The sequence below is a fragment of the Peromyscus maniculatus genome, chromosome 3 (assembly GCF_049852395.1).
Source record: "Peromyscus maniculatus bairdii isolate BWxNUB_F1_BW_parent chromosome 3, HU_Pman_BW_mat_3.1, whole genome shotgun sequence".
NCBI lineage: Eukaryota > Metazoa > Chordata > Mammalia > Rodentia > Cricetidae > Peromyscus > Peromyscus maniculatus.
Genome location: NC_134854.1, coordinates 69347955 through 69356760, shown reverse-complemented (window position 1 = coordinate 69356760; position 8806 = coordinate 69347955). Strand labels below are relative to the sequence as shown.

Sequence of the window (8806 nt, the reverse complement as noted above, 5' to 3'; positions counted from 1 at the left end):
TATATAGCACAAGCTTGTCAGTCAAAACAGAAGATCTCCCATATCCCACCCTTAGCAACCAACTCCTCTTCCTTCTCCTGGTACCCATAAAAGGAGAGAGGCCTCTCTAGCTCAGGTAGCCTGCTGCTCTCTTTTTTTTTTTTTTTTTTTTTTTTTTTTCTCTTTCACAACTGAGACTTTATTGGTTGAGTACACAGACATTTCAATTCTTAAAACATGGACCCAAATTCTAAGAGTCATACATTGTGTTCACGTACCCAAAAGAGCCATGTATTATTGTTTCTCTTTGAACTTATTCCAGTGATGTTCCATCCTAAGCTTGGCAAGTTTTCCCTAAGACCTCACATAACAATCAAATGCTCACAATCCTTAATTCCACTGACTCACAATTTTATGCCACATACAGTACATATTCAAAATTTCAATCTTTCACAGCACATTATCACAACTGTTAGGAAAATGGACTGCCATGACCAGAGACAGTTCTGACAGGGCAAGGACCGAGGAGTGGTTTTTTAGGATACAGTTCTACTAGAAACACGAGACCAGAAATAACTGAAAATATTCCAGACACAAATGCACGACCAAGACTCCAAGTATGCTTTGTGTTGTAGGATATAAAACTAGCCCCCTCTACGGAATGTTATGGTGACCCCCGAGACAGTCACAGCCTCTCCTGATTCAGTATCCTGCTATTTTCTGGTTGTACCAAAAAATAAACAACCAGCAAGTGATTTAACCTCTTAAAAAAATCATTTACACTTAAAAAATGGGATGAGGCGGGACTTCCCCCCACCTTTTAAAAATGTTTCTAGAGCTACTAAAAAACTCGCATTTACAAAATAGTTGATAAAAATATTCCTCTGGATTGTACAAGAAGGGAGGCGGGGACACTGACAGACACGATGGATGGTTAGTCGGACTTGGCTTCTTTCTCTTCGACTTCAGAGGCAGGACTCTGGTTCTCAGCCTCTCCATTTTCTGCAGGCACATCTGTGGTTTGTTGGTCAGCCACCTCCGCCTGTTTGCCCTTTGCAACCCTCTTCCCTTTTGTTTGCACTTTTTTGTCTGATGGTTTATCCTTCCCTGCGGCCTTCTTCGGCTTCGCGTCCACCTTGGCAGGGGCGGGCTTGGCCGACAGCCTCGCCGAGCGCCGCTTGGGCTCCGCCTTGGCCGCTCCGTCCGCGCTAACCTTCCTCTTGGGCATCGTGGCGGCGCTGGGTGGGAGGCGCGTGCGAGGCCTAACCCGTCACGGAGCTACACCGCCTCGGCCGCCACCGCACGAACTGCTGCGACCCGCCGCCGCCTGCTGCTCTCTTGAGGTAAATCAGGCCTGGACTTTCATTTTGCTACAAAAATTCCCCGGGCTACTTTGCTATTTTTGTGTGATTCTTTTTTTTTTTTTTTTTTTTTTTTTCCGAGACAGGGTTTCTCTGTGTAGCTTTGTGCCTTTCCTGGCTACTTACTTGGTAGCCCAGGCTGGCCTCGAACTCACAGAGATCCGCCTGCCTCTGCCTCCTCAGTGCTGGGATTAAAGGCGGGCACCACCACCGCCCAGCTTTTGTGTGATTCTTTATTTCTCCAAAAAAGATGCCAAGGACTTGGAAACACCTAGTCTAGACAAGACCACCAGCACCAAAAGACGTACAAAACCAAAGCTTTCTGGGAACAAACTGGAGTCACAAAGTCCATCAAGCAGGTGTTGGTTCCGACTGAGTGCCAGAACTTCCCCCTCAGCAGCACTGACATCAGCTTTCCCCAGAAGTGTGGCCTGTGAGTGGTTTCTAGGATCTGTCCTCCTGTCCCCCGTTCTGTCCACTATGTACTTCCAAACATAGAGAAAAGTCGTGGGGCTCCTTGGAGCCCAAGAAGGGAAGTAGCTGTAGCGGTCAGAGAAGTAGTCATTACTCACGAACTCTGAGGCTCGCTGCAGTTCTGTTGTTAAGCTTTCTGGGCAAGAATAAGATCACTACCATTTTGAGCCAAAATTGAAGCAAGATTGATTTTATTGGGGTGCACTCAAGAACTGGCCAGCGATGCCTCCTAAGTTGGGTTGAAGAGAGCAGCCCCAAGTCTATTTCTTGGCCCCCTTGAAGGAGTAAGATTACAAGTAGTTGCCAACAGGTTTATAGAAGATAGAGTGTAATAGGACAATAAGGAAGTACAGAAAAATCTCAAACAATAACAACAACACCATACAGTCACTGTGTGATTAAGGAGGGTCAGGGTGTTCTAAAAAACCAGTCAAGATCATGGGCTGGGCAGGTCAGGCTCTGGGGAACAGACTTAGAACCAGCAACTCAGGGCCCTCTGGATAGGTTCCCACAAAGGATGTGATCTGAAGTCCGAAGAGACGTGTACTGTGTTCGAACATCCCTGCGGCTCAACTTGAAAGTAATTCCTGAAGTGTCCATCTTCTTTCCAACACTTTTGGCTCTGCCAATGTTCTTTTCTACGTGTGACAGCAGAAGTCATTCCAGGGATTTAAGGCACCAAACACTTGATTAAGAAAATAAGCCATTAAGAATACAGCAAGTTTTGTGCCAAATGCAGTTCAGAAAATCAGTTTGGGTGACTATGTTTTACTGATATTTTTTAAACTTTAAAACTAAATATTAAAATGAAATTTTTTTTTCTATGGACCTTATTTTAAATTTGGGATTTCATTACATTTTCCTCCAAGGAGCCAGAAAAGAAAAAAAGCACCCAGCAACTCTGTTCTTACAGTAATAACTTATTTTTCCCCCACAATACGTCCCGTCCCCTGCCTTCCCCGTGGAGTCGGATGGGTCCCTCACTGTCCCCACAGCAGCTGTGCTGTTGTCCTGCTGCTCTGCTAAGCCAGGAAGGGAAACCGTGATGTTGGTGTGACGTTAGCTCAGCCAACAACCAGAGCCGAGTGACCAGGGAGGAGCTGGGCAAGGACAGAGGCCATCATTGCTTCAAGTGGTCAAGTCACAGCCGGCGAAAAGCCCGTCTCTGGAGAATTCTTCCTTCCCACAGTATTTATGTCAGAAAGCCTCTTTGTTCACAGAGAAGGGAGCCCGGCTTCCGGAGCTTCTTCACTTCATGGAGTCTCCTCTGGGAGTCTGGATGCTCCAGCAGAAAACAATGAATATTCACGAGGTGGTAACGAAGCTGGGGTACTTCCAGATTCCCTGCTATCCAAGGAAAACCAGTTTTGAACTGGCAGGCTTTTGTTGCTCAAGCCTCCAGAGAACAGGAAGAAGCCCCCAGAGAGGGTCCTGCTGCTCTGTAGGAGGAAAGCGGCCCCTGAGCTTCATCAGAGGCCATCCCAGATCTGCCCTGGGAGCGCAGAGCCTAGTTAATTGCTCTACAGTTCACACAGCCAGACTGCAGGTGGGTGAGTGGAGGGGGTGAGGGCAGGGCCTGTGGGTCAGCTAGGACCCTTTCCTGAATGTGCCCCTCGCCTGTACTCTTGAGGCTGGTAGGCACCAGACTTCAGGGTGAAAGTGTGGTCGATGGTCTTGCAAATGGCTCTTGTTTGTCTCTCTGGGTAAAGAAGTAGAACTGGGCCTCCTGGTCTAGGCCACACCTTTCCAGAAAGTTCTCCCTCCGTACAAGACTTCAACACCTCCCAAGCCAGAGCCAAGCCCTCTCAGACAACAAGAAGAGTGACTTCCCAAACCTGTTGACTCCTCCCCTAAGAAGGATGGACCTCAGCCATTACCAAGTCTACCAGAGTGGAGGCACAGCCGGGTGTGGTGTGAAGAGTGGAAGACGCTGACGACTTCCTGTCCTCGCTTCATTTCTGTGAGCTTCCGTGAGTGTGATACGTCCTGACAAAAATCGGGTTTATTCGGCCTCCAGTTCCAGGTTACAGTCCACCATCTCAGGAGGTCAAGGCAGGAACCTCAGGCACCACAGACACAGTGGAGAGCAGAGAGAGAAGCAGGATGTCTGCTTGCCTACGCTGTGCTCAGCTTTCTTCACTCGTAAGCAGTCGGGGACCCAGCCCATAAAATGGAGCCGCCTCCATTCAGGGTGGGTCATTACCTCCACTGACAATCAGAACGCTCCCCCACGGGCCACCTTGATCTAGATAACTCCTCCACTGGAACTCTTGCAATGCCTGGGGCACAGTGGCACATGCTTTTAGACCTGCGATCAGGAGGGAAGGGTAGGTGGATGCATCTCTCTGAGTTTGAGGACAGCCTTGTCTACATAGCGAGGTTCAGGCCCACTAGGAAGTGAGAACCTGTCTAAAAATGAAAAAAGGAGAGAGAAACTGTCTGCTCAGGTGTTTCTAGGTTGTCAATTAATAGTTGGAATTATCCAGCACACCCCCCAAAGTAGCCAGTTCTCACCAGAAGAAAAACAAAACAACAAAAAAACCACCTCAGTTCCTGTTCATTGCTCCTCTTTCCTGTGGGGTCTATACCAGAAAGCAGGAACATTTACCACAGAGAAGCTGAAAGTACTTTCTGTAAGTGGTTCTAGTGTGGGAGTCAACAGTGTTTTAATTTTAATTAATTTAATTTTAATTACTGTGCCTAAGAGATCCATGAAACAAAATGCCTCTAACCCGTAAGCCCCTTGCTCCAGGACAGATAGTTATTGAAATACTGGAGGCTATTGTTTATGGGAGATAACAAGCCGCATGTTTTCACTCCCCTAAACAAGTTTGGTTGACCCAACTACACCTGATATTCTTGATCACCTGTAGGGGTGACATATGCAGACAGGAAATATATCAGGATATATGCTCACTCCTGATTGGACCTGATGGGAAATACAGTGACCTTATGGGGCTGCCTTTTTAAGCCTCTGCAAAATGTGACTCATTGCCATTTTCTGGGAACCCAGGAAAGGACCTGGCTACAGTTCCATCATCCTGGCCTGTTGTGGAATAATCCTTTTGTACACTGTGAATATGTGTCACTCTGATTGGTTTAATAAAAATCTGACCAGCCAATAGCTAGGCAGGATTCTCAGGGTAGAGAGAACACTGGGAAGAAGAAGGGTGGAGTCATGAGGAGACAGCACCAGACACAGTGAGAAGGATGGGCAATACATAGATGAGGTAAACGAGCCTCAGGGCAGCACATAGATTAATAGAAATGGGTTAATTTAACTTGTAATAGCTAGCTAGAAATGAACCTAAGCTATCGGCCAAGGTTTCATAATTAATAAGCAGTCTCTCTGTAATTATTTGGGAGCTGGCTGGCAGGACAGAAAAGTCAGCCTACACTGGCCAGTGGTTAATTAAAGCTCGCTTCATATTTGGCTTAAAATTATGGCAGTGGTCTTCCTCTTGCCCTGCGGAGTTAACACTAGGAGTTGGCAAAAGTCCTGCACAAGCTTGTTTGAATGGAGACAAACTGTCCTATGGCCTCCAGGAAGCAGTAGTGAGAGGTCCCAGGGTTGGATGGACCATCTCCCCACCCACACCCCTTGGCTTATTGAGTGGATAGCCCATTTCCACCCAATGGCCTCTGTAAGTGAGTTCTGCGTCTTTCACCACACTAGGGGAGGGAACCTTTTGGCCTGTTCTGGACATGTCAAAAGTTAAACACTCCGGAGGGCATCAGCAGATTCCTGTACAGTTATCCCAAATCCCTTGTCCCCGATGAGTCACTGCTGAGGTCCCCAGAAGTCTGCAGTTCTTTCCTGGGGCCTGCTGGAGTACACCACCACAGGCTGGCCTCCCTCCCCTTTTGTGCTTTCTGGGATCAGTTCCCAAATACAGAACACCTGGCCCTGGCGTGGAACTGGTACCCAAGGAAGCAGCCACCACCTCCCCGTGGAGGGAAACCAGGAAGCTTAGAAATCACTGAACTATATGAGCTCAAAGCTTTACGGCCACGAGGGGAGCTCAGCTAGTGTCCTGAAGGAGCCAGGGGTGAAACCTTCCAAAAGGCAGCTGCTCACACACGCCATGAGAACAGCCCCCCTCCCTCTTTCTTCTGCAGCCTTGGGGCTTCTCCGGCAGAAAGTGTGTCTTCTGGTCTGAGCTGCAGCCACACCCGAGCCATGCATGGGAGAGCAGCAAGTGCCCTTTTGACTCTGGTCTCTAGAGTGAGCATCATGTGCAGAAGGTGAGGGGGAATCTTAGGCCAAGGCTTCAAAAATGATGGGAAGGGGGCACGGTGCCATTGGTACACTAGAGGCACCCAACCAAGTGTATCCCGAGGATCTTCATCCACCTTGGGAAGGGAGCCATTTTCTCCTCAGGAGGATGGCTGGAAACAGGAGCTGAGATCCACGTTTCTTAGGGGATTCACTCGACCTACCCATCATGGCTGTGCCCTCAGCTCTGGTGCCTCATGTGTACAGTGAAGACAGGAGGTTGCAGGTCCTGAGTCGGTGCCCTGTAGATGTAGGAAGACAGACAAACATCACAGGAACTGCCCTGTGCATCAGGCAGAGGCCGGTAAGGAAGAACAGCAGGGACTCCGCTGTCTAGTATGAGACAGACTTCGGGACAACAACTCATCTCCCCCCACATTCCCGCCTGGCTGCCAGTCCCATGTTGTCTCTGTGTGGCTGGTCCGGTGTGGTACTCACGCTCCCTTGTGTGAGGACAGTATCTCAACAGAATCCACACAGAAACTAAAGTGCTCCTCTAGGAATAAATGACAGATCCCAAGTTCATCTCAAGGGTAAGTCTGGAGCCTGGATAAGTGGCCCAGAAGGTAAGAGCACATACTGTTCTGTCGATAGACCTGAGTTTAGATCCCAGCACTCGAATCAGTTGGCTCAGAACCACCCCTAACTCAGCTCCAGGAGATCCAATGCCTTCTTCTTCTGGCCTTCCTGGGTACTGTACATCTCTCTCTCTCTCTCTCTCTCTCTCTCTCTCTCTCTCTCTCTCTCTCTCTCTCTCTCTCTCTCTCTCTCACACACACACACACACACACACACACACACACACACACACACACAAATAAAAACAAATAGTTTTAAAGTCCACTGAATGATCCCAGTGCTGATAGACCCAGAAATATCTTCTCACTTGTCACTACTGTACCTGGAAAATACAAGCCTTCAGATGACCCCGAAAGACTCAGGTCATCCATCACAGGAGAGCATCCCCTTAGTGTGTTGTCTGTAATGGGACAGCAGAGCTGGGACTTCTTTCTTGGTTCTCTAAGCATGCTCCTACTCACCCTCAAGAGGACCTACAGGGAATCTTGAGCCTCCTCAAGCATGTCTGAGAAAAGTGGTCCTGACAGTATGGGCCCAAGGAATGGGCACTGGTTTCCTAGTGACTGACTTCAGCTGTGACTTTCATGGACCACTAACCCTACCACACACTAGCCTTCAAGAGCAATGGAAACAGGGTGGAGAGATGCTCAGTGGTTAAGAGCACTTGCAGAGGACCTGAGTTCAGTTTCCAGCACTCACATCAGTCTGCTCACCATTGCCTGTAACTCCAGCCTCAAGGGGTCTGTTGCCTCTGGTCATCATAGGCACCTGAACTCATGCACAAGCCCACACACATACACACATAATTTAAAAAATATTTTATAAGAGTAATGGGAAGCACTCCACAAATATTTGAATTGCATACTAGAGACACAAATCAACATATGTACCTTGTGATGTGTTTGTCAATACATCCTTGCATTGAGATGAAAGCACAATAATTAATTGCTATTTACTTCTTGTGTATTATGGGCTCCATGCCCTAGGTAACATTTGTAGATTTAAGTGTTGTCTGGGAGATGATAAGTATGTCTAAATGATAATGTACAAGTTCATCTTATGAAGAGACTAATAATAGCCTCAGTTAGAGATTCAGTTAATTTGATCATATCATCTTCTAACTAGAGTGTATAGAATCATGGGGCAGTGAGGGGCACTCAGATCTCACCTCTTCCTCAGTCTTAATGAAAGGTTTAAAAGAAATGAACCTTAAAAAAAAATGTTGGGGCTGGAGATGGCTCAGTGGTTAAGAGTACTAGCTCCTCTTCCAGAGGACCTGAGTTCAGTTCCTAATACCCACATGGTGGCTTACAACCATCTGTAACTCTGGTCCCAGGAGATTTGGTCCCCTCTTCTGGCTTACTTAGGCACTTCATCCACATAGTAGACAATCATACAAATAAAATAAAAATGAAGGTAAAAAATCATTATAGTTATTATTTTGAAAATTAGGTATGCCTAAGTGTAAGTTTGCACATGTGTGTATGTGCACAGGTGCCTGCTCAGGCTGGAGGTATCAGATCCCATAGAGATGGAGTTACATGTGGCTGTGAGTCACCTGCTGTAGGTGCTGGGAATAGAATTCAGGTGATTTGCAAGTGAGGTATGTGCTCTTAACCACTGAGCCATCTCTCCAGGCTCAAATAAACCTTTAAGAAAAAACGGTAAGATAAATACTGAAATTTGGGACTGGATGAGAAATCCCACCAGGAATCTCAAATAGACAGACACGGTACAGTTTGCACTGGATTCCATATGCTGTGTCCATTCCTTTCCTTGTGGGTACTCAACAAACACATCCCCCATTATAACAATGAAAAGCAATAATGCCCAGTGATCCCTCTGGTTCCAGGTGATCTTGGGGACAGAGAAAATAAGGAAGTAAGTAAGTCTGTAATTTAAAGTATTTATGGGTCTAGTATGCCAAGTAAGACATACACAGAAGTAAGGAAAAATCCAAGGAGATCCCAGTTAAGTTCTCCATTCCATTGCTTTCATACAGACACGAGTCCACATTCAGCATGTCTACAGTCACGCTGCTGGCTGTCTAACACCCTAGATCCGTTCACCCTCTTGTATAAAGGTTGTCTTTGCAGGACATCCAAGATAACTTCATGTCAAAGCCACAAAGAAATTA

At 47.1% G+C, this 8806-nt stretch overlaps 1 pseudogene across 1 annotated transcript; it reads right to left on the bottom strand.

Moving 5' to 3' along the window:
• Positions 1 to 369: 369 nt before the first annotated feature.
• Positions 370 to 1296, bottom strand: LOC107400360 (non-histone chromosomal protein HMG-14 pseudogene; annotated as a pseudogene). The gene has a single exon (XR_013049813.1). The product of XR_013049813.1 is annotated as a non-histone chromosomal protein HMG-14 pseudogene (transcript).
• Positions 1297 to 8806: the final 7510 nt, after the last annotated feature.